Source organism: Desmodus rotundus, chromosome 12 (genome assembly GCF_022682495.2).
Source record: "Desmodus rotundus isolate HL8 chromosome 12, HLdesRot8A.1, whole genome shotgun sequence".
Taxonomy (NCBI): Eukaryota; Metazoa; Chordata; class Mammalia; order Chiroptera; family Phyllostomidae; genus Desmodus; species Desmodus rotundus.
Window position 1 is genome coordinate 73672794 of NC_071398.1, and position 23948 is coordinate 73696741.

Genomic DNA, 23948 nt, shown 5'->3' on the forward strand with positions numbered 1-23948 from the left:
CCCCTCTGTCCCTTCCATGAGGGGGAGGAACACCGGAGGAACCTGAGCCCGGGGAATTGGACTTGAGGCCTCTGCTGTCCTCAGAGACAATTCCTAGCTTCCCCCACAGCGTCAGCTTCAGTTTTTTCTCCACACTCTAGGAAGATGTTTACCTTGTAAGCAAAGGTGTGGGCACGCGCACACACACACAGACGCTCTTATGTGCATATATTAATACATGAAGTTACACTTTTATGTAAAACTTGTGCTGAGTACTTTTCCGGATGCTTTATGTGTATTAACGAGTATAATCCTCACAACAGCCCTATGAGGTGGACACCGCCAGTGTCCCTGATTTACAGACGGGGATGCTGAAACCGAGAGACTGAGGCTGAGTCAGATTCTAACGCTGTGTGTGAGCTCCGGGCTGTTAAAGTTTCAGAAATTAATACTTAACTCTTACCAAGTGCAGTACACACGGGTTTCTATTCTGTTCCATTAAATTTTAAAAATGCCCATCTTGATTTACTGAACTGATTTCCCCAACCCACTCATGAGTCAAAGCTTAGTGTGCAAGTGGCTGTCCTACAGAATCTGCTTAGAAAGCGAGCTGGGTAGTGACCTGCGGGGACAGAGGGAAGAGCAGCAGCAGCTCCATCGTGGCCTTTCCTCAGAGGTGGATGGAGCCCCAGCTGGGGGTGCCGGGGCTCTGAGACGAGGGAGGGTCCCTGTGGTTCCCAGACGCGGGGCCCTGAAGACGGGCGCAGAGATGGCTGCAGCTGGGCACTGGTGTTTGTTCCTGCAGATCTGGCTGTGGGGATATTGCTGGTCACCACTTTGTCCCTTACTGGACTCGAGTCAGAGAGTGGCAGCCAGCCTGCAGCCCTGCTGGGCGCCCAGGGTGTGGGGCTGACTGCCAGGCTTGCAGCGCCTGGGCCCCATGCGCTGATCAGTGTGCCGCCAACAGTACTCCATGTTTTGCTTTAGGCTTGACTTCTGAAACATTTCTTTATTTATCAAGTTATCTCACACTCACAAGAACTGAATAGAGTAGTGGAGGCTCTGTCCCATTTCCCAGGTGAAGGAAGAGGGGCCCTGACATGTTCAGTGATGTGGCCACGGCTCAGAGCAGACTAGGACACAGGTCTCCTGGCTGCTGGTTCCAGTGATTTCGCCTGCAGGTCACGGTTGATGGTGGGATTCCGTGTTAACCCTGGAGGTGTTTGAGGAAGTGGATATGAACAGGCCGCCTCTCCTATCTGGGGTCCTTCATTTGGCTCTGCTGTGCCTCAGCCCCAGTTGCCCACTGGTGAGATACAGTGGAGCCATCTCCACCCTGGGACATCCTAATGCATAGGCCAGAGGACGGAGGGGTGCGCTGTGGCTTCTGTCTGCCTGGTAGTGTCCTTCTTACCTGGGTAAGTTTGATTGCCACATTGCCTTCCCCAGCGGGGAATACATTTAGATGCCAGCCAGCCAGATAAAGGTTTAACTCAGGACTGGATGGCTGCAAAAGGTGGAAACCAGGGGACCTGCGGCCTATGGGAAGGGACCATCTTCTTTCTGGGCTGGGCCAACTAAGGTGGTGTGCCCCTCAGGAGCAGGAGAAAGGAAAAGGTCAACTGAAGAGGCCTTGCCAGCTCTGGGGTTGCTGAGGGAGCCCTGGTCCCGCAGGTCCCACCCTGGCATTTGGGATCAGGGGCTGGTGGGGAGGTGGATACTCCTAGGCCGGCCCATTGACAGCATTGCTCCTGTGGTCTGCCCTGAGTGACCTGTGGCTGCCTTTCACAGCAGCTGCTCCCCAAGCCTCCCGTGGGTTTCTTGCAGGGACAGGGAGTGCTCTAACACCCACTTTCCATCCTGTGTCAGGAAAGCCGGGCTCCCACCCCCCAGCGCTTCTCCTCCCTCTTCAGGCCTGGTGTTGCTTTTAATAGTTGAACAAGTTAGGGAAACGTTTTCCGGGGCTCTAGTTGTTCCTGAAGGACCCTGGCTTCTTCCCGCTGGGAGTAAGCCTTCAGAGATCATTTGATCTATTGATCAGTAAGAAAATATTTCCTGAGCAGGAGCCACTTCATGCCTGGTGGGACTCCACAGCCTGGCCCCAAATACTCCTCCTGCTTCAGTTAGTCCTGCGGGATAAATAAGATCCTAGCTAGTGAGCAGTCCCCTCAGCGCACGGTGAACACACAGGAAAGGCCATTCTTACCTCCAGCACAACGTCGTCCCCCCCCCCCCCCCGCTCCCCGACCTAATCAAGGGCCAAGATTCTCCCACCCGTTGCCTGTGGCACCCTCTCGGGAGCTGTTGCTGTTCCAGTGCTGCAGCCTCCCCTGGTCATCCCCCGGCTCCATCATTCTGCCCCCATGGTGGGCTGCCCTGGAGGGGAGGAGGGCTCTGTGGGTTCGGTTCTGTCTGCATCCAGGCACAAGCCTGGGAACTCCTCGAGTTGCAGGGGCCTCACCTGGTCTCAGGATCTAGCACTGTGGATGCTCAGGGACTGTCTATGGAATGAATGATCAATTCACATCTTTGGCCTCCCTGGGGAGGGGGCTTTCTACAGGTGGGGCATTCAACCAGGGCTTTCTGGAAGAGGTGGCATCAGAGCTCAGCCTGAGAGCAGTGGCTGCCTGTCTCCCAGGAGGCTGGGATTCAACAGGCTTCTAGGACAGGACCTGGGAATTGTGTTTTAGAGACATTTCTTGGATTATCAGATAATCGATTTGGCTGAGATCCGCTATCTTAAAGGTTGTCTTGCTCTGGTGGCTGAAGAGGAGAGGGACTTCTGGGAAAGAGGGTGGGGATGCCACGGTCAAAGCAGAGATGCCTGAGGCCATTTGGGGAGATACTGAGAGGCTCTGGCTGGGTCAGAAAGTTTACACCCTGAGCAGTGGAATACGACACTGGAAGGTGGATGAGGATGTGCTGTAGTGGGCCTTGGGCACCAAGACAAGGAGTGAGTGAGGACTTTAGGTCGCAGGCAGGGGAGAGGCAGCCACGGGAAACTTCTAACCGGGAGGGTAACAGGATAAAAACAGGCGCTGCACCGCACCTACCCAGGGGAAATTGGCTGCAGTGTTTTTAAAAGTGCAATGGCAGAGTCCTAAGCTTCCTCTTTCTTTCTTTCTTTTTTTTTTTAGATTTTATTTATTTATTTTTAGACAGAGGGGAAGTCGGGGAGAAAAAGGGAGAGAAACATCTATGTGTGGTTGCACTCGTGCGCCCCCTACTGGGGGCCTGGCTTGCAACTCAGGCATGTGCCCTGACTGGGAATCGAGCCCACGACCCTTTGGTTCACAGCCTGCACTCAATCCATTGATCACTCATTATCACTCATTTTGAGCGCTTCTTCGTGTCTAACCTAAATCTTTTCTGCTGTAATCAAAGTCCAATTTATCTCATAGGAGTTGGAAAACAGCTGGCCAGGGCCCAGTGACTGGAAAGAAAAGCTGTTCCCCCATTTGTGTCAGAAAAAACCCACATGTCTGGGAGGAATGAGAGAGTGTGTCAGGGTTCTGGGCCAGGCTGGCAGAGGCTAGGGCCGTGTGAGGGTACGGATCTAGGTGCCCACCTCCTGTGGGTTTGGGGTAATTTAAGCCCCTGTGGGACTTGAAGGCCTGGGTTTGTCCCTGAGGTGCTGTCGTCCCCCCGCCCCCTTCCCCCGCCCCAGTACTGGCTTGCACACTGGGTCTTTGAAAAGCTTGTGGCATCAACACAGCCATCTCTCCCCTCCTGCTCCCTTGTGCAGGTGAAGGAGGTGGGGCTGATGAAGGTCTGGAGCCAGGAGATAAGGGCCTAGGAGAAGAAAGATAAGATATTCAAAGAGGGGCACAGGAGAAGAGGTTAAGGGGGGGGGCTTACTGCTTCTCACCCCAGCTTGTTGGGGTGCGGAGAGGGGGATCTGCAAGGAGCCACAGAGGCAGCAGGTGTCCATTCCCCTCCAGCCTCCAGCTTAGACCGTCCCAGGCTAGGGGGACTGGGCAGGAGTTCAAGTCTGCCTTGTCCTCCACGGGTCCTCCTCTGCGGTTGCTCTTGTCCCATTTTCTCCACCTGTCATCTGCAGCAGTATCTGATGGAACCCCAGAGACTGCAGTCCCTGAAAAAGAAAGCTTTTCTTAAACAGATGATTTCTCCCCCTGGGCTTCTGGGACAAGTGGAACATTCCATTTAAAGGCTGAAACAGGAACAGGTGAGATACAGTACAGACGAGAGAGCGCTCAGAAACACAGGTGCGAGGAGTGCTGAGCCACTCACACTGCCCACCTCCACCTTGGCCACCTTCTACCAACCTGCTCAGGGTCTCCGTGCTACCTGTGCCCTGACCCCAACATGCCAGCAGGGCAGGACATGGCTCTGGGACTCTTAAAGAGGTCAGGTAGGCAGACATCCTCTCAGAATACCTGTCCCTGCCATGTGGGGCTTTCACTTTCCCACCCGCCTGGGGCTGCTGTGTCCCACAATTCTGGGGGCACCATTCACACCGAGCTCCATGTGAATGGCACCCCCGGGGGTTGTACAGAGGCCGGGAAGTCAGTGCCACAGATAAGTAGGAGGGCAGAATCAGACACTTTTCTGTGTTCTAGGCAAACAATAGGAACCTTTCCAGGAAGCTCTGGGGAGGGAGTTGCCTGTAAGAGGATCCGGGGGTGGATGCTCTGTGAGGTGGTTTGAACAGGTTTCTGCATTTGCTGCTGATTGCTTAATTAGACACCTACATAGTGCTCCCTGCTAATGACCACATCTCCCAGGGAGATGGCAGATGAAAGGGTCAGTGACTTCACTTGGTGCAAGCCAGGTGAAGGTCTGAAGGATGGCCCTCTGAGAATGGGGGCGTCAGAGGTGGGGAATCATGGGATTTCCTTAGGCCAGTACAGACTGTAGACTATCAAAGAGCATGGATGTTTTCTCTCTGCCACTGAGAAGAGAGGCAGTGAGCTTGGGGCCGGTTTCTGCCTGCAATATTAACATGCCGTGTGTGTGAGCTTCAAACTCCTGGCTGTGGTTTTCCCTCTAGAGAAATGGGGAGGATCACCCCCAGTGTCCCGCCAGCACCCGAGGCCAGATGAATTCAGGAATGTGTGTGTTTCTGAGTGTATGAGCTCTGAGGTGGAGAGCAACCAGGAGTTTTTCCAAGTGCCTGCGTTAGGTTGCGGAGGGAGCCGGCTGTAGGGAGCTCTGCCGATTGTGTGGAGGAGTGCATCACTGAGCCTTGCGAACTCCGTCTGAACAGCCAATCAGGAACCACTCTGGGATTTGAAGCTGAGTTTCCATAATGTGCTAAGAGCCTAGAAGCAACGGTTTCCGAGCTGTTCAGGGGGTGTGCTAGAGGCGACTGATGCAGGTGACTGACTGCGGAGTGGCTGGATGTAAGTGTTTGTGATTCTTCTGAGCCCATTTAGCTCATCTTCGTAGAACGGGGATTGCTGGGATGTGGGGCAGAGTCCCCAGCCTTCTCCTGGGTGAGGCAGCCAAATATTTACCACAAGAAAGGGGCCAGGACCAGGTAAACGTTGTGTTTGTGCGCCCAAACAATGCCATGTTCCATGGGCTCCCAAACGCCAAGCCCCATTGGGAGACTGGAGTCGGGCCCCCACAAAGGTGGGCTGTAGGAAAGCACAGGACTGGACACCCTGTGTGAGCCAGGGAGAGGCCACTCTGCCCCTTGGGTATCTCTGGGATGCTGATATCCTCCTGGCTTTGGTTCTCCTTTGCTCTCATCCTCTCCACCTCAGGAAGGCCCGACTACATCAAGAGGCCGGAATCTGTTGTCAGACTGCAGGACTGCTGTGGGCTGTGGTTTCTTCCCTGCTTCTGATGGAAATGATAGAAATAATCATTTCTGTGCATTTCAGAGATGGGGGAGGGTGATGATCTACTGCCATGGGAACATCAGACTGTAGGAAAATGCTGAATTTTGAAGCTGGGCAAAGCTAGTTTTGAATTTTGACTTTCCCACTCACTGGCTGTGCGACTTTGCACAAATTAGCTGACTCCTCTACCCAGAGTTTCCTGTGGTGTGAAGTGGGATTTTCGGGCCCACATGGCCATAGGTGGTTGTGACGTCTCCTCCCGCAGAGCAATAGCACAATTGCTTTTACAGCATAACCCGAATTCTTTCATGTTGGGAAGCAGGAAGAGTGACTATATTCAATTTTGTTCAATACATATTTTGAGCAAAGGTGTTCAATAAATATTTTGAGTTCCAAAGAGTCAATGATTTTGTGTCTTTAAAAACCCTTTGAACATCTTAGGAGGAAGAAATATTTGAAAACTCTCTTATATTTGGCAGTTATCAGTAGTTTTTTGTTACCCGTTCAGGAAGTCTTTTTCTGTTTAGTCCCAGAACGGGAAACACGGGTGGAAGCAGAAAATCATGCTCACAGCCCTTCAACAGGCTACCTGCAAAAGTCGTGAGCATCTGGTCCTTTTCGGAGCTCAAGTGCCATGCCCACGTTTTCTAGGAGCTGGGGCGAGTTTTCCTGCATTGGGAGGGAGGGCAGACTGCTTAGTGCTGAGATCCTGCTCAGCATGGGAGGCTCTGATTCTGCGACCACCAAGATTTCCCTACCCTACGAGGCTAATGCCTGAGAGATTGGAATTAGGAGGAAATTCCCCTGGGGATTCCTGATCTCCTTCCGCAAAGCACAGATCCTTTTATTAAGGGCCAAGCCTTGACTCTAACATCTCTCCTCTCCCTGAATGTTCATTACCGCCATCAAAGGCCTTGTGCTCCTGGGCACTCTCGCTCTGCTGCGTGTATCCGAACTGGCTTCAGCTCTTCTTCGTGGATCTTGCCCTGTATTCCAAACCATCTCCAGCAGGATGGGAGATAACGATCAAGCAGCTGTTTGCAGAATTTCCTCAGGGTGCAAGGCCCTGGTGCAGGAGCTGAGGGGGAAGGCATGAGATTGTAATATATAGTCCCTGTCCTTATTAAGCTTCAGTCTCTCTTTTGGAAATAACACAAGTAAAAAGTTAGGTAAGGGCACAGGGCTGTATGGAATGACACTTAAGTGGGAGTAATGGCAATGTAGGGAGAGTAGTAGACAGCTAGTCGTGGGCTGAGGCACTCGGTGAACCGGGCCAGGGGGTTTTGGACACAGATTACTGCCGGGGTGAGACGCTGGAGCAGGAGAGAGGTTAGAAATTGACCTGGCAGTGGGAAGGCTGTCTGACTGGGGCAGTAAACGTTGACCTTGATAGAAGTCAGAGAACTTGGGTGAGGAGCCCATCCATTACGAAGTGTTTTAAATGTGCAAAGATCACAATACTCAAATGGCACAGAAAAGTACCCAGTGAAAAGTTTCCCTCCTGCCCCATCTGGGACCTACTCCCTCCTTGGAGATGGTCACTGTCACCACTGTCTGCCGTGTCCTTCCTGCGGTGCTCTAAGCCAGTCTTAGCTATGACCCATGGGTCCAGTCCGGCTCACCACCTAACTCTGCATGACCCGCAAACCAAAAATGATGTTTACATTTTAAATGGTTGGGGAAAAAAAAAAAAGAGAAGAACAGTTTTGTGACACAGGAAAATTATATGAAATTCAAGTAGGGTTTTATTGAAACAGCCGTGCTCATTCGTTTATGCTCACTTCTTTATGTTCATTCATTTATACTCACTTGTGTATACTAATTTATGCTCATTTGTTTGCATATATCTTTGGCTGCTTTTATGCTACAAAGGCAAAATTGAGTACTTGCCACAGGGGCTATGTGGCACATGAAGCTAAAAATATTTGCTATCTGATCCTTTACACAAAGAGTTTGCTGACCCCTATCTAGGCAAATATAATCATCCAGTTAGTTACAAATTATCTCTTAACCCAGATGGTAGCATACTACGTTAATAGCTCTGCCACTTACTATCTTCATTTATTCTATCTTGGAGACTGTACTACAATGTAGTCAGTCAGTGGGTGGTGAATCTTAATTTCGTTTTAGATATGCTGAGTTTCAGGCGAAGACTGCAGGCACACCTGGGGGATATTGTGGGTTCGGTTCCCGGCCGCTGCAATAAAGAGAGTAGCGCAAATAAATCCAGTTGTAATGTTTTTGCTGGGTGTGGGTGGGGGTCTTGCCTTCACTTTGTGAAAAATACTCAGTACTTGGGAAGCACGGTAAAAGGAGGCGTGCCTGTAAGTTTGGGGGAAATGCTCAATAGCTGGTTGGACTCAGGGGACTGAGACTTGGCGCCCGGAGGTGGGGACATTTACAGGCAGGTCTGCAGGGCGCATCTGTGACCTTGGTCTGCAAATTAAAGATTTCCCTTTAGCGACTGGAAGCGCTGCACTGTTAGCACTGTATGAAGTGACCTGTGAATGTCACTAGTCAGTGTGACATAAAGACAGTGAATGAGAAGCATCAAGCTAGCGCCTGAAGGAGCAGCACATACTGTGAAGGCAGGTTACAGGCACCTGCTGAGTCAGAAGTAGGGGGCAGGGGGCAGTAGTGGACAGAGCAGGAGAGCGGTGGGCCTTCATTGAACACCTACTGTGTGCCTACTGCTTTATACTTGTTACCTTATTTAATTTACTTTCTCAGGCAGTATCATTTACCTCATTTTACAAATGAGGAAACTTGAGGCCCAGAAAGCTTAAGTGACTTTTTTCACATTCAGTGATTCAAGTGAGTGTCTAAGTTGTACCAAAGCGTGATTCCATTGGACATTTAAAGCCTTCTCTTTCCATTCTACCACTGAAGATGCCGAATGGGCTGGGAGTCCCTCCCCAGCTTTGACAAGTCCTTTCATCTTCCTGGCCTCAGTCCCTTACCTGCAAAATGAGGCAGTTGTCACCATAGACTTCCCTTCCCACTCTCCCGTGGCCTGATTCTCTTACAGGTGAAACATTAGGGAAAGAGAGGGCTCTTTAACAGCCAGACCCTGGGACTTGGGAGAGGAGAGGGGAGGAAAGGAAGGGAAGAGGAGGGGAACAGAGGGGAGGGGAGGGGAGGGAAGAGGTGTGTTTATCAGTTAGTATCCTCCAGACCAGTAATCTGGGATCCGAACCTTATGAGACTATTATTCCTTGAGGTAGAGGAAGAGTCTAGAAATTGCTTCTAAACTGGGAACTTGCCCATCACCCTTACTTCCAGGACCCTGGGCACCACTTAAGCACCTAGACTTGAATTGATGGAGGGGGTTAGGGTTGGGAGAGACCTTGGACCATGCCTGACAGGTCTCTCCCTAGCCTGCAGGGCTCTGCTCTGGGTTTCTGGAGGAGCTGCAGCTAGAGGGCTGTCTGATGTTACTAAGTTGCAGGCGGGGAGAAGAGGGAGGGGAACAGGGGCGGGTAAGCCATCAGACCAAGGAGCCTGGGCGTGAGTGTGTTTATATAGGAGTCAGCCAACCTGCAGTTTCGGATTTCAGACCCCGCTTTATCCGGAGACTTTCCCCTGGTTTTCAGTCAATACTGGAGCAGGGAGAGAGAGCTGACACCAGAGCCTACCTTGGAAGGCTAGGGCACTTCTGGACTTCCCGGGCTCCTTCCTTCCCACAGCAGCTGCATGCGCCACCTTTGACAATTTTCTTGGATCTGGAACGTTGTTTCATTTCTTCCCAATCGGCGGTCTGAGTCTTCCAGGGGGCCCTGTCCTCCAGCATGGAAGGTAAAGTCTGGAGTCCAGGGGACCTGGGCTAGGAGGAACTGGGGCTACCTAAATGATCCAGTGGAGAGGACTATGGAGAAGGGTGCACATGCTGGGCAAAGAGGAGTGATGAGGGTGTGTGTGTGTGTGTGTGTGAGAGAGAGAGAGAGAGAGAGAGAGAGAGGGAGAGAGAGAGAGAGAGGGAGAGGGAGAGAGGGAGAGGGAGAGAGGGAGGGAGGAAGGGAGGGGCAGAGAGAGAAAGAAAGAGTTGAGGCATTTCTATGATATTGAAAGCAAATCTTTTACTTCCTTTTCCTTTCATTTATCCCCTCTTTCCTAACGAATAAGAATGTCTCTCCTAACAAATAAAAATGTCCCCTGAATGTCCATCTTCCTTCAGATGTCCCATCAAGAAATAGAAAATTTCTGACTTCTAGAATGTAAATACTTCCTCACTTGGAGGTAGGGGGCTGCAGAGGGAACTTAGGGACAAGGATCGGTACCACAGATATGTGTCCAGAGGACTAATGCCCCTAAAGCCAGTCCTGGTTTTCGCTGGCACTGGGAAATATTCCTGATAAGCTGTGAGTCCTGTGGCTGTTTGCATGTTGGGAAGGTGTAACCGGTATGGATACCAGCATGGCCTTCATGTGAAATGAGCTTGAACCATCCTAAAGGGATTAAAGCTGTGAAAGGCCAAGTGCCAGGAGCACTTTCTTCCCAGCCCCTCAGAATGGGGCAGCATGAGGCCAACGCCCGGGGTGGGGGTGGGGCTTGGCACTCTTCCTGAAAGCAAACATTTGGGTGAGGAGGTGATGGGTGGGTGGTGGGTAAGGCTGGCTGAAAGTGGCTCTGTCTTCCCAGGGTTTGCATGATGTTTCTCACTGGCCAAGAGCAGAGGTCAGAGGCCCACCTTGTACAGGGGGCTGGCGGGCTGGCAGCCCTGCCTACATGCCCAGGCCTGTTGTTTGTGCAGTCATGCCCAGTGGGCAGCCCATGCAGTGAGGCAGGGTCTGGCAGGCATGGCGGATGGGCCGATGGGATTCTGTACAAGGCTGGAGGTGGCTTTTGAAAAGCCCTTTTGGGGTGGTGAGACTGCATTGGAACAGACTGTGGTGGAGTGAGCTGGAGGCCGAATGGAGTGGACGGAAGGGAGTGAGGAGAGGGGACCGAGGAGTCCTAAGCTCTCATACATTCCAAAGCTGCTGCCATCCAGGGGGCCTCAGCTCTCAATATAGATGCAACCCAAAATAGTGAGTGAAGCAGGGTTTGCTTACTGAGTTCTCCATATAACCAGAGAAATGGCTGAGAGGCGATGGGGGCTGGGCAAAGTGTGTAAAGCACACTTTCAGTGCAAGAAATTGTACCGAAATCTGCAGTTGAATCTGCAAGGCGATCACACAGCTGTTTGTTAGGCAATGTCATTAATGGGTTGTACAGTCTGATTACTTTTGAAACTATGGGTATTTAAAAATTATTTTTTATTTACATCATTGGCTACTTCCAAATAGAATTCCAGTGTCTTCATATATTTGATAGGTGGTGTGGTGCATAATTTTGGCCAACAGATAATAATAACCTTTTCTCAGTCGTGTAGATCCTCCAGCTTGGAACCCACCCCCATAGACTCAATTTAGCAGATGTCTACCAATCCCCGTTCTCTCTGAGGTCCTGTGTTAGATATGGAGGATGCACAGCTGGATGAGACCTGCTTCTGCCCTCAAAGATCTCACAGTCTAAGTACAGTCCTATAAGGAAAGCAGAGAGGAAATTATTCCTACAAAAGAGATGGGGAAACTGGAGCCAAAAGATGCAGAAGGGCAAGGATTGGAATCAAGATCCAACTCCAGACCCTCCGTGCTGCATCCACTTCCCTCTACCCTCTACCTCTTCATCTTCGTACTTTCTCCACCGAGTAGTGAGCAAGAGCAGTAATCTGAGAAAGGCAGAGGGAGAAACTGCTCGCTGGAATGGAGTTGGTCCTCCCTGGGCTTCTAATCGTGCAGCTGGAACGGTGCCAGCAGGTTTCGGTCTCTCTCAAGTGGATTTGGTGCTAACACTCACCAGAGACCTCCTTTAGGTCTCAGATCATTCTTGACTTGGGGCAGACTGGCTTCCTCCCTTCCTCCCTGAGTTGTCTGATCAGGTGAGGGGACTGTAACATTCAGTGCCTCACGTGGTGGTAGATGCTCACTGAACACTGGATTTATAAAACAACAGCCACCATCTGTTCGGTTCTTGGTAATTGACAGAGTGCATTCACATAAACAAAGAATAGTGTAGGCTTCTTGATTCCCCCCCACACCTTCCACATCTGTCCTGTCCAGGTGTCCTGGAAAGGTCCAAATCCCCAAAGCTTAAGGTTTTTCTCTTAATGTTTAGGCTTAAGCTAAAAGGGACATGGAGAAGTCATCTGGCCCAGCGATTATCAAGTCACCAGTCGAGGTGAAGTGAGAAAACTAGGGAAAACGTATTGAATTTTTTTTGGAAAGCAGAGTGTATTCTGTTCACAGAATTTCTTTTGGGGGACAGGAGATGTACTCAAATGTTTATTCTGAGGTTATGGCTTTCTTATTTTCATGAGCTGATGATGAGAATTGATGGTAGTTGGCCTTTTAATATGTCCTTATTTGGCAAAATTGAAAACTGGCAACCTTTTAATGGTTTGTTAAATTTCATTTTGGGGTTTAACTGGTTCAGGAAATCCAAAAATCTTGCCTTCAGGCAGGATCTTCTCCAGACAGATCAGAGTCTCCCTGATAAAGGCTCGGTTGGGCAGGTTCCAGAAAACTTGGATTCTGATCTGTCTATGATAAACTCACTTTGTCTTGGTTTCCTCATTTTTAAGATGTGGGAGGTTCCTGCCCCCAGGACAAGGCCATTGGCAAAGGAATGTACTCTCAGTTCCTCTTCCCCTTTGTCAGAGAGCCTGAGACTCTCCCATCCCTAAGGCTCTTGGAATCAGGACTTGCCACCTCGTGTTCCTGTCTGTAGTCATCTTTTGGAAATGACAGGAGTCACCTTCTATCTGTGGAAAGGTGAAATGGATATGTGGCCTGGATTATGGGAAGGAGCAGCATGATGTATAATTTACATTTGGGGTCTTGGTGTCCAGTGATAATCATTTGGAAACACCTTTGTAACCAGATGGTCAAGAGTCCAGGGCGTTTAAACATCTTGCTTTCAGTGTTTGAAATGGTGAATCTTCCTGAGCCCTCAAGAATATCAACTGGAGCTTTTCTAAACCAGGAGGCTCCTGGAGGCATTAGAGTGTCTGAATCTTCCACCATCTGAGGAGTCAGGCCTGGAAGAGCAACAGACACGCGGGAATCCCCAGGCAGCCCCAGCTGCCAGCCTGAGACACGCGGTTGGGCGTGCACATGTGTGCAGACTTGCAGGAGGGAAATTGTTTAGGGGAAAATTAGTTTGAAATCACCCTAGGCATTGAACTAGATGCTCTTTTGGAGATTTATCTAGGACCCTTTTTTCTGCCTTGGAAGGCCAAGCCCAGGTGCATGAGACTCTCCTCACCAAAAGGCTTCTGGACCGCGCGGAATCAGGGCAGCGGCTCAGCCCATCAGAATAGTGTGTGGGACAGAGCCTGTGACTGGTGACAGGTACCACAGACCTACCCAAACTTGCTGGGAGAAAAAGGCAAAGTGAAGGAGGATCCAAGGGGTGCTCATTAAAGACCTCTGCCACAGTTCACCTGAGGGCCCCACCTCGGTGTGGAGCAGGCGAATGATAGTGACAAGGCATCTCTGGTCACCAGTGATGGTGGCTGTCCCTGAGGAGGCTTTATTGAGAACTTTGTCCTAAGTTTGGGTAGGTTTGGGACACAGGGACGTTGGGGATGGTCAAATTCGTGGAGATGGGATCTTTTCTGAGATGTTCAAGCCAAGAGGGCAGGAGGTGTAACCATGTGGCATCGCTTTTTCTGACGGTGAAGCTCAGCAAAGACACAGTCGGGCCCTTAAAGACGTCCCCGTTCCCGTCATGGTGAGGCTGAGGCTGTAGAAAGCACCATCTTGACTCTAGGACTACCTTCGTCTTCGGCTGGCTGTGTGATCTTGGGTAACTCATTCCCTCTCTGGGCCTCAGATGCCTCACCTGTAAACTGAGGGAGTTAAAGTCGATTGGCATCATCCTGTTTGTTTAACTGTACATGCCTCAGTCTCAGAGGCAGACAGTAGGGCCTTCCCCAGAACTTCAGGTGAACCTTACCACTGCAAGAGAAGGAGTGTCCTCTATCTCTTCCAGAATTGCAGGTCTACGTACTGTCCAACAGCTGCATGTCGGTTGGAAAGGTGGCTGGAGGTGGCAGCATGAGGCAGGTATTCTCCAGATAGCAGATCCACAGTCAGAAATGAGAAGCCCACTTGGACAACTGTGCCTCACATTGGGTCAAGTCCCTAATAATCACCAGTAGGTCCTTCAAACGTACTTTTGGAGCCAAGAGATCTGAGGACAGCAGTTGCCCAATATTGTTCACAGTTATCAGCTGGGGCTGGTTTGCGTTTGAAAAGCCTCCTGGGGCCATGAAACACATCAGGAGAAACACGCCAAACCTGCTCCACTGCGTGTCCCATCCGCATCATCTCCCTCACACCCAGCATCTTTCCCTTTACGCAGCCCAGCTCCCCACGAACTTTGGCCCCTTCCACCCATTACCCTTTTCCGATGCTCAGCCCAGTTGTTTACTCCTCTGGGAATGCCTCTAGGGAGGAGGTGGCATGGAGGAAACTGGGGGGTGATGGGGTGAAGAGAGGGCTGGAAGCCCAGTGAGGTGGGGAATTGGGAGGCATGTGTGTTAAGAATCTTCAGGCGTGTCTCCACCTGAAGTCCAGTGCAGAAACAGCAATGCACTGCCTCTGTTGGCTTTGCTTGTATGGAAAAGCAGCAGATCCTTAAGGGCTGCTGGGCTTGTCTTTCGATCACCTCCCCTGCCCCATGCCAACTCGAGTTCCAGGGGGCTGGCTCCAGGCTGCAGGAACCCAGGGACCCAGGGGACACCCAGACTGTGATGAGGCAAGTGCTTTGGTTGGCTGTCAGCAGCTTTAGTTTCAATTACTCTGGTGGCTCTCCTGAAACCCCTGTCTGCAGGGGCTGGAGGAGCGGCAGAGACAGCTCCACAGCTCCTCATCTGAAACCCTTGGGGCCTGCAGGTTTCAGAATAGTAACACGGTCCACATACTGCGTATTACCTAAAACCTCCAGCAGGGCCTGGAGCCATTCCAAAATCAAGTATGTTATTGTTTCTGCAACAAGACCTATTTAAAGGGTCATATTACGTGGAATAAATCAAAGGCTATAGTCTATGCCAGTCCAGGTCATGCTTTGCTGCCAACTAGGGTCAAGTCAGGTTGGGTTTTGCCACCAGGTGAGTTACAAAATAGCTTTCAATTCTCAGATGCCCGTGGATTTGGGAGTGCTGTTAAGGCACTGCAGTTCTGTTTTGCCTCCCAAAATCCTACCAGGTGCGATCAGCATTCCCATTTCACAGATGAGGAAGCTCGGGCTCAGAGAGGGTCAGAACTTGCCTAATGCCAGTCAGCCCATGAGTATGATTCCAGCTGCGCACTGAGCTGTAATTCCAATGCAGGACTGCGGCCTCCAGATCCAGGCTTCTTTGTGGGAGGTGTGGCACCCTTTAGCTCTCCAGGAGTGAGTGAAGGAGACTCAAGGGTGGAGGTGAGGAGCTCTGATTAGGGAGGCACTTTCTGTACATCTGATAGGTTTTATATATTTATACGTCGACTTGGAATCCCAGGAGGCTTGTGGCTTCAGGAGGAGCTCAGCTGGCTTTGGGGGAACTGTAAGAGCCAAGAACAATAGGGTCAGGTTGGGTTTAGGGAGAGAAGCATCACCTGTAGGGGGATACCCCCCATCCCCTGTGAGGAACCCATGGAATGCATAGTGCTTTCTGCTAGAAGTCTTGCCTTGACTAGGGGCCAGTCTTGAGAGAACTGTCTGGAAGGATCACGAACCCCAGATAAGGATGATATTGATATGCAGCTTGAAATAAGGAAAATTCAATTAGGGGCTTTCACTGGTCTTCACTAGTGATGTGGGAAAGGTCAAGGGAAATACTAATTCAATCTGCTAAAGACACACCATGTACTTTTAATACTTTATTGGAAAGATGGACATTGGTCTGCTGTCTGAGCTGTCAGATGGCAATTGCCATTTCTGGGTCATCTCCAGGTCACATAAGATTTGAACTGTTAATAATCCAGGCCCATGTGTCCGCAGTGTTGCTGTGTGGTGAGGAGCCTGCTGTCACTGAACTATAAGCAGCACAGGGGAGCAGCCTGAGCTGTGTCCTTCACTAGGAAGACACCCATTAGGAAGGGTGGTAGGTTAGTTGCCATAGGAACAAGGAACATCTGCTCTAGCCAACTAGAGAACAGATGGGGGAAATATTCTTAAAGGGACCATTAGCTCATGAAATTGGTGCCAGGAAAGTAGGTTTTTCTAAAGAAGACCTGAGGGGCAGATTGGACCCCTTGGCCTGAGAGAACTGTGAGGCTCTGAGGCAGCAAAGGAAGCACATTTGCCTTAGAAAATGCAGGAGAAAGAACACGAGGATTTTTTTCTCCCATGAATAATGACGGTCCTATGGGACACATGTCAAGCTCTGTCAGCTTGCTAGTTCCAAACTCCCCAAGCCCGTCTGTCAGCAGTGCCCACCTCCACCTTCATTAGGGGTCTTAGTTCACCTATGGCCCCACATTTGTTGCCAGGTCCCTCCTAGACATCCCAGGGGCTTTTCTAAACTGGAGAGTAGTAACCTCACCTGCTTTCTCAGACCTTTACCTCCATCCTGCCTCTCGGGCAGTCTGAGCTCTAGGCCGGCCGAGGTCTCCCAGCACTGGTTTCTGCTGCCCTTGGGCAAACCTCCCACTCCTTTTCCTTTTCACCTTCCTTGTCTTCTTCATGCCAAGTATGCAGAGGTGACGAGATGTTGGGTCCTCCAGAAGTCATCATGGTCACCTTGTCCCTCTCCCTGGTATGGTTAGGACTTCTGAGTACATGTTACTGAAACTACTCATAGCAGCTTAAGCCCCAAAGAGGGTTTTAGTGTAAGGGCCAGAGAAATGGCTGGACCACAGCAACAAACTAGAAGCAAGAAGCCAATGCCTCAAGTGTGCTCTTATTTGCTCCTGTCTGTGTTCTGGCTTCAGTCGTTGCTCTCACTGCAGAGGCCTCAACTTCTGGGTCCGTCTACAGGGTGGAAAGGTGTCTAGGAGCCACCTTGTGTGCCCAGAAGACACCTTGTGTGCCCATCACCTGGACAGGATGGCTCTCTCTTCTCTCTCAGTCCCAAGTCTCAGCCCTGGCAAGCGGTTTGGCTGAGCTGGGATCAGGTGGCTACCCCCATAACCAAGAGAGTGTTGCCAGACTTTAAGAACGTGGCTATTACCACCATAACTGTGTTGGTATCAGGGTAGGGGCAGTTTCTAGAAAGGGGTGGGAACTTTCTATCTATCACGACATTAGCCCTTCTTGGACCTCCAAGCCTAGAGGAGTTTGGTGTAAAGCAGGGGTGTCCAACCTGCGGCTCATGGGCCGCATGCAGCTCAGGACAGCTATGAATGTGGCCCGACACCAAATCATAAGTTTACTTAAAGCATTATGAGATTTTTTAGTGATGACGTGTTGCAATGTATTTAGTGCGTGGCCCAACACAACTTTTCTTCTTCCAGTGTGGTCCAGAGACACCAAAAGGTTGGACACCCCTGGTAAAGAGTTCACACACCCCTAACCTCTCTTATTCAGTTCTTTTCTTGCCTGACCAAGAGGATGGACAAGACCTAGTAGGTAGCAGCCAGTGTGACTGAAGGAGCGCAAGCAGAGCATGGCTGAGGTGTCATTGCCACTCAGGCCTCCACGTTGCCCATTGCTAAAACTCTATCCCATTAGTAAAGTCCTCCAGACAAGATTTAATTAACTGTTCCGTCAGACACTAGGGAGTCAACATCCAAAAGCTCGTCACCATTTGCGAATTTGGTCATTTATAATGTGATTGAACCCACTGTCCCCACTCCATCTTGGGCTCACGAAGACAACCGCACCCACTATTTTGTTTAGGTTAGGGTCAAATTAGTGACTGTGAAATCAACCCCGTGCATGAAGACAGGGGTTTGGGCTGGCCACTGCCTTCATCCAAAGAAACCCCAGAGCAAAGAAGAGACAAACTGAGGGGTCAATTGTATAATCTCTTCATGGTGCCACCCCTTTCTCTTTATGCCTTCTCCATGCCTTATTCCGCCAAACCTCTCGCCTCCATCCAGTGTAAGGGCAGACGTGGAGCAGAAGTGCTGGGACTGGGAGGAGGGCTGGGGGGCTGGCCTCCCTTGGCTCTGCTCTGCCAGGGGTGTGTGGGAGGGGAATGGAGAACTGAGCACTTCCCTGTGATCTTGCCTGATTCCCCTGGAGCCTGGGAGGTGGGGGTGTCTCTGAGTGAAGGAGAGGGAGGGCCTGCAGGGGCCCAGAAGCTGGGCTATTTCTGTAACACAGAACACATCTGCAACCAGCCGCAGAGAAGGTCAAACTCTGGGCGCAGGGCTGGAATGCAAGGGCCCAGGCAGCGGGGGGAGCTGTGGTTTCACCGCTTCTGGAAGCTTGGAGGGCCCCTGCAATGCCCTTTGGGGAAGGTGGGGCTGCCCACAGCAAAATGCATGGGGTGGGGGGGCACTGGGCTCTGGTGCTGATGGTGATGGTGTAGTGCATTGGAGGGGATGGGGAAGGGATGCAAAATACAAACACCCTTTGCGCGGAGTGGGGTATTCAATTCCAAGGAGCAGGGGCTCCAATCTGTGCTCCGCTGTGAAAATAGATCAGGTCTAGCAAGAGCACTGTGTGAAAGGGGAGGAGAAGCGGTGCTGAGGTGGGGGCTCAGATGGACTCAGGTGTGAGAGTGAGCACCCACGTGCAGGGTGCTGGCAGGAGCGTGGGCCAGCATCCCCTGGAGTGATGCAGGTAGCTTAGGGCTCCTTCACCTGCACTGGCCCTTCCAGTGTCCTCTCTAATTGTATTGCAGGCTTTTTTGTAATGAGGATGCCCCAAATTGTCTAAGCTGCAGGCCCCACCACACCTGGCTCTGCCCCTGTACCCACATGCAGCAGCATCCACTCAGCCTCCCTCCTTCCCTCACCGCCATGTCACACAGCCCTTCCCTTCCTCACCTGCGATGTCTTCTGTGTCGTGCCTGTGTGTGGCGAGGGGCTTCTTGAGTTTCTGTTTATAGACAGAAAATTGCCCTGCTCCAGCTCTGCCTTTTTCACAGAAGGACATCTTGGCCAAACCTGACAGTTGCTTGACCTTTGACCACCCTGCCCCTAGCCTGCCCCTCTTCAGCACCCCGCACACATACTCTGCTGGGTTTTTTACTTTCTCATGCTTTGGGCCATCCCCAGATCAACCCAAACCTCTAAAATGGGCACAGGGCTCCAGGGGGAAATTGGCCTTAGAAAGCAGCCTTCTCCAAGGACCTGAACTACTCAGACTCAGTGGCCTCCTTCCTCCTGTTACTGCCTCTCGGGGCAAGGTGAGCCCCTGCGCCATGGCCAGTGGGCCCTGAGGGGTAAGCACTTGCCCGTGTTATATACAGCTGGATGGGTACAGGGTAAGCACTAGAACTTGAGTCTTTTTGGTTAACTCCTTCTGCCCAGTGATGTAACCCTTGGAACTGACTTGCTTTTTAACTTCCAAGAGTGCTATGACAGAAAGAAAAAAAAAATCCACCTCCAGTTCAAAGTGTGCTAGGGGCAGACCTCCTGCTCACTTGAGCTTCTCAGGTGTTGATTATTCCAGTTCCTCAGGAAGAGGAAGTGGGGGGCCGCTCAAGGGCATGACAAACTTGATTTAGGAATCTCTAAGTGCATCTCGATGGATAACATCTTTAGGCGCAATTATTAAGCATCCATCTTCACGTGTCAAAGTGCCGAGGGGTTTCACAGTCAATATAAGGCCACTGCTTCCCATGCGTGGACAGCCCAAGGCAGAGGCAGACAGGTAACAATCATTACTGGCGTTTATCGAATATTTACTAGGTGCCAGGACCTCTCTTAATCTTTACTTGTATGATCTCATTACATCCTATGAAAACCCCATGAAGTAGGTACTGCTATGAGCCCTTTTTACAGATGGGGGAATGAAAGTGCAGGGAGGTTAATTCACGCACCCAAAGCCTCCTTTGGGTAGTAACTGGTGGGGCCAGGATTTAAACTGGGGCTGTCTGACTCTGGAGCCAAAAATCTCAAGGCCAATGCGGATTCAAGTAATTAAAAATAAACTAAAGGATTAGCTTGTAGGATGATGCATGAGAAGGGAATTTCGATTTGCACAATGAACATGAAGTGGGAAGAGAGCTGACTTTGGACTGTGTCCTGGGCTCTAATCCCGGCTCACCCACTTCCAAACTATGTAGCCTTGGGCTACTTACCTGACCTCTCAGGTTTCTCCTCCATTAGCCCAGGGCAGCAGTACCTGTTTCCAGAAGTTAGGCAGAGAATTTGCTGGAGTGACGGCCTAGGTAGGTGTTAATTTCCTTTCTTCCTGTGCTAGTTGTCAAGTCTTTGGGGGGAGAGGGAGGAGACTTACTTCAGGAGAAAAATGTCCAACCAGCCCTCCAGTACGCAGTCTCTGGACAAGACTTCCTGCCGTCACTATTTTCTTCTGTCCGCTCTTGGTTTACTGTGGCTCTCAGGCGCCGTCACCCTCTGGGCTTTCTTCATGGTTTTTTTTTTTCTTTTAAAAACAAGGATATTCTCTTGCATAACCACAATACAATTAACAAATTCAGGAAATGTAACCTTGATGCAATACTTTAATCTACTATACAGTCCATATTTAAATTTCACCAGTTGCCCTAATTATGTCATTACTGTTTAATTCAGGGCCATATTGCTACCCCCCTTAAAACTGGAAAAGTGTCTCAGCCTTTTCTTTGTTATCCATGCACTGAGGGTTTTTGAAGAGTAAGAATGCTCATTAGTCCTTTGCGCGCCTTGTCCAGGCTCCCCAGCTCCCTCCCACTCTGCCCAGATTCACTGGGGTAAGGTGATTGAGGTACTCTCCTTAGCCTCAAACTTTAAGAGGGTGTCAAAAAACTCAGTAATCAAGATAAATAACATATTTCTGCCTACGTTATAGCACCATAAAAGAATCAGATGATGAGAGTTCTCTGTGATCTGTAAAGAGTTTTACTTGATATTTTCCTTCCTGCTATAAAACAAATAATCCGTTATTTCCATAAGGACCATATTCAGGTCTGACACATTATTTTAATGCAATATTTTAAAAAATCAAAATCAGCCCTGGCTGGTGTGGTTCAGTGGATTGAGTGCTGGCCTGTAACCCGAAGGGTCGCTGGTTTGATTCCCAGTCAGGGCACGTGCCTGGGTTGTAGGCATGAAAATGGGCAGATGTGGGGGCATGTGAAAGGCAACCACACATTGATGTTTCTCTCCTTCTCTTTCACCCTGGCTTCCCCTCTCTCTAAAAATAAATAAATAAAATCTTTTAAAAACATCAAAATCAGCATAAAAATTTCATGAACACAATATTGACGTTTTCAGCAAAGGCAGGAGGAGTACCAGGGTCACCGCAAGCCCTGTGGGAGCCTCAAGCGAAAGGGACATTCGGTAACACTGGTCCAGTCTTTACTGACTGTACTTCATTCATCACAGACGTTTTACATTTTTATTTTTATTATTATTTTTTTCCTTTTTAAAATTGTATTTTCCATCACCATTTATACTCCTTGAACCCCCCTTCCCCACAATCATCACACTATTGTCCATGTCTGTGATAATTTTTATTTTTAAAACTGTGCATAAAAATATTATTAATCTTGATTATTGAGTTTCTGCAGGGTGGATTTTCTCCCTCCCCCATCATCCTGTCCTCAGAACAAGGGGGAGAGAGAGGTGGGGCTCCCAGCCAGCACTGTTCTTGCACCCTGGCCAGAGTAGAAGAGGAGGGAGAGTGGGGGACAGAGAGCACAGGCGGGAGAGGAGGGACGCCGAGGCCTGGAGCCCAGTGGTGGATCTGGCCTGGAGCCCTCTAACAGTTTCCAGCTGCTTCCACACCCACCAGACTTCCTGCCTTGGGAGTGGTGTTTGGTTGGATTTTTCCTCTTTTCTCATCAAATGTGTGATCTAATTAGATCCTTGGATCCCCTCATGTCTACCAGTCTTCCTTGTCTTAACACGGCATTGCTCCCCTTAGTTGAACCTATTCTCACCCTAGAGCTGCCCATTTTCATTCATCCTTGGAGCCCCTTTCAGGTCTGATACTGGCCCCTCTCTGAGAGAGAGCATCTGCCCAGTGCTGGGTGAGCACCACGGTACCGGTCCACGTTCCCCACAGCTCTGGGACAAAGGACAAGGGCCAAGGGACACAGGGAAGGTGTTAGCCAGGCTGAGGAGCAGGTTGTGAGGGAGCGGAAAAGAGCTCTGGACCAACCGTAGGGTCAGCCTTGCCTCCCATGTAAGAGCCGGGTTATATTTACCTCTTAAGCTTCAGTTGTTTCTAAATATTTTTCTGCCTACCTCATAGGACCATAAAAGAACCAAATGAGATAATGAAGAGCGTGCTTTGTGAACTGTACAGGGTTTAACTCGGTACTATCCCTCTGTCATAAAACAAATAATCTTTTCTTTTTATAAAGACCGTATTCAGATCTGCCACGCTATTTGACCTCACCCATGAGAGGAGTGCTGGCTGATTCAGGGGCCATGTCCATCCTTGCCTTTAACCAGCATTTCTGTCACACTGAAGCAGGTTACTAGGCCAAGCTGGAATCCCCTCCCCTACCCCCACCCACTTCCCCACATTCCATCACAGTGCAAAACGTTAATAGGTGGGGCCCAAGAGTTTGCGGGGGTATGTGTGTGTCTCTGCTGAAGGCTTTTCTTTTCTTTTTTAAAGCTTTACTGAGGTATAATTGATTTATGATAAACTGCAGATGTTTAAAGAGTGAAATTTGATACATTTTGTGAGACTGTAACCACAATTTAGATAATGCACCTGTATGCATCAAGCCCCCAGTTTCTCCTTGCCTCTTTGAAATTCCTCTATCCGCCCCACCCCCATGCAACTTCTGCACTGCTTTCTGTCTATAGATTAGTTTGCATTTTTAAAGAATTTTATACAGTGGAATCATACACTATGCACTTTTATGGGGAGGGGTGGGGTCTGCCTTCTTTCACTCAGCATAGTTATTTTGAAATGCATCATGTTGCTGTGTAGGCCCATAATTCATTTCTTTTTATTGCTGAGGCAGATTCTGGTGCAAGGACGTGACACATATATGTGCTCACCTTTTCATGGACTTCGGGTGTTTGCAGTGTGGGGTCTTCCAAAGCAGTTGCCGTGAGCATTGGTGAACAATCTCTGTGTGGACGTGTACTTTCATTTCTTCTGGTTAGAAACCTGGGAGAATGAACAGCTTGTTTGGCTACTGTATGTTTAACTTTTTAAGAAACTCCCCAACTTCTCCAAAGTAGACGTGTCATTTACGTTGTTCCCAGGAGTGTCTGAGTTCCAGGTCATCTATGTTCGCGTCAGCGCTTGGTGTGCCTGGTCCTCATTTGAGCCCCTCTGGTGGGTGTGCAGAGTCATCTCATCCGTACTTGCACTTCTCTAGTGACCAAGGATGTTGAGCATCGACATCACGTATCTTCTTTGGCAGAGCGTCTGTTCAAATCTTTTGCCCACTTTTATAGTGGTTTATTTTTGCCGCCTTATATTAAGTGTTAAGAGTTCTTTATATGTGCTACATAAAAGTCCTGCGCCAGTTACATGTTTTGCAAATCTTTTCTCTCAGTTGATGGCTTACCGTTTTGTAGCAGTGTCTTTTGAAGAGCAAGGTTTTTTATCTGATGAAGTTCAGTTTATTGGTTTTTCTTTATCATTGGTACGTTTTGTGTCATATTCAAGAAATCTTTGTCAGACCCAAAGTCACCACGATTTTCTTCTGCTGTCTTCTAGTTTTAGCCCTTACATTGAGATCTTAGTCCATTTTGAGTTCATTTTCAATGATACAGTAGACAAGTCTAGGGCAGGGGTGTCAAACTCATTTTCACCGGGGGCCCCATCAGCCTCACGGTTGCCTTCAAAGGGCCGAATGTAATTTTAGGGCTGTCTAAATGTAACTACTCCGTAACTAGGGGCAAGGAGCTCGCCGGGTAGAAACAGGGTGCCGGGCCGGATGAAACAAGGTGGAGGGCCGGATTCGGCCTGTGGGACTTGTGTTTGCCGCTTGTGCTCTAGGGTTTTTTGTTTTGTCTTGGTATGTGGATGGCCAGTTTTTCCAGCTGTGTGTGTTGAAGAGGCTGTCATTTCTGCCCCTGAGTTGCTTTTATGCCTTTGTTGAAAATC

At 49.8% G+C, this 23948-nt stretch overlaps 1 protein-coding gene across 14 annotated transcripts in view; it reads left to right on the forward strand.

Moving 5' to 3' along the window:
* Positions 1–23948, forward strand: part of PLEKHA6 (pleckstrin homology domain containing A6) — a 132697-nt gene that overhangs the window by 50565 nt on the left and 58184 nt on the right. The window contains exon 1 of one of the 14 annotated variants that reach the window (XM_045182393.2): positions 4190–4351. The exons of 12 other annotated variants lie outside the window; for them this stretch is intronic. The gene's annotated coding sequence lies outside the window, so the exon portion shown is untranslated. Of the gene's footprint in view, positions 1–4189; positions 4352–9379; positions 9582–23948 lie in introns of those variants that run through there. One more of the 14 variants, XM_045182401.3, reaches the window with a different exon arrangement.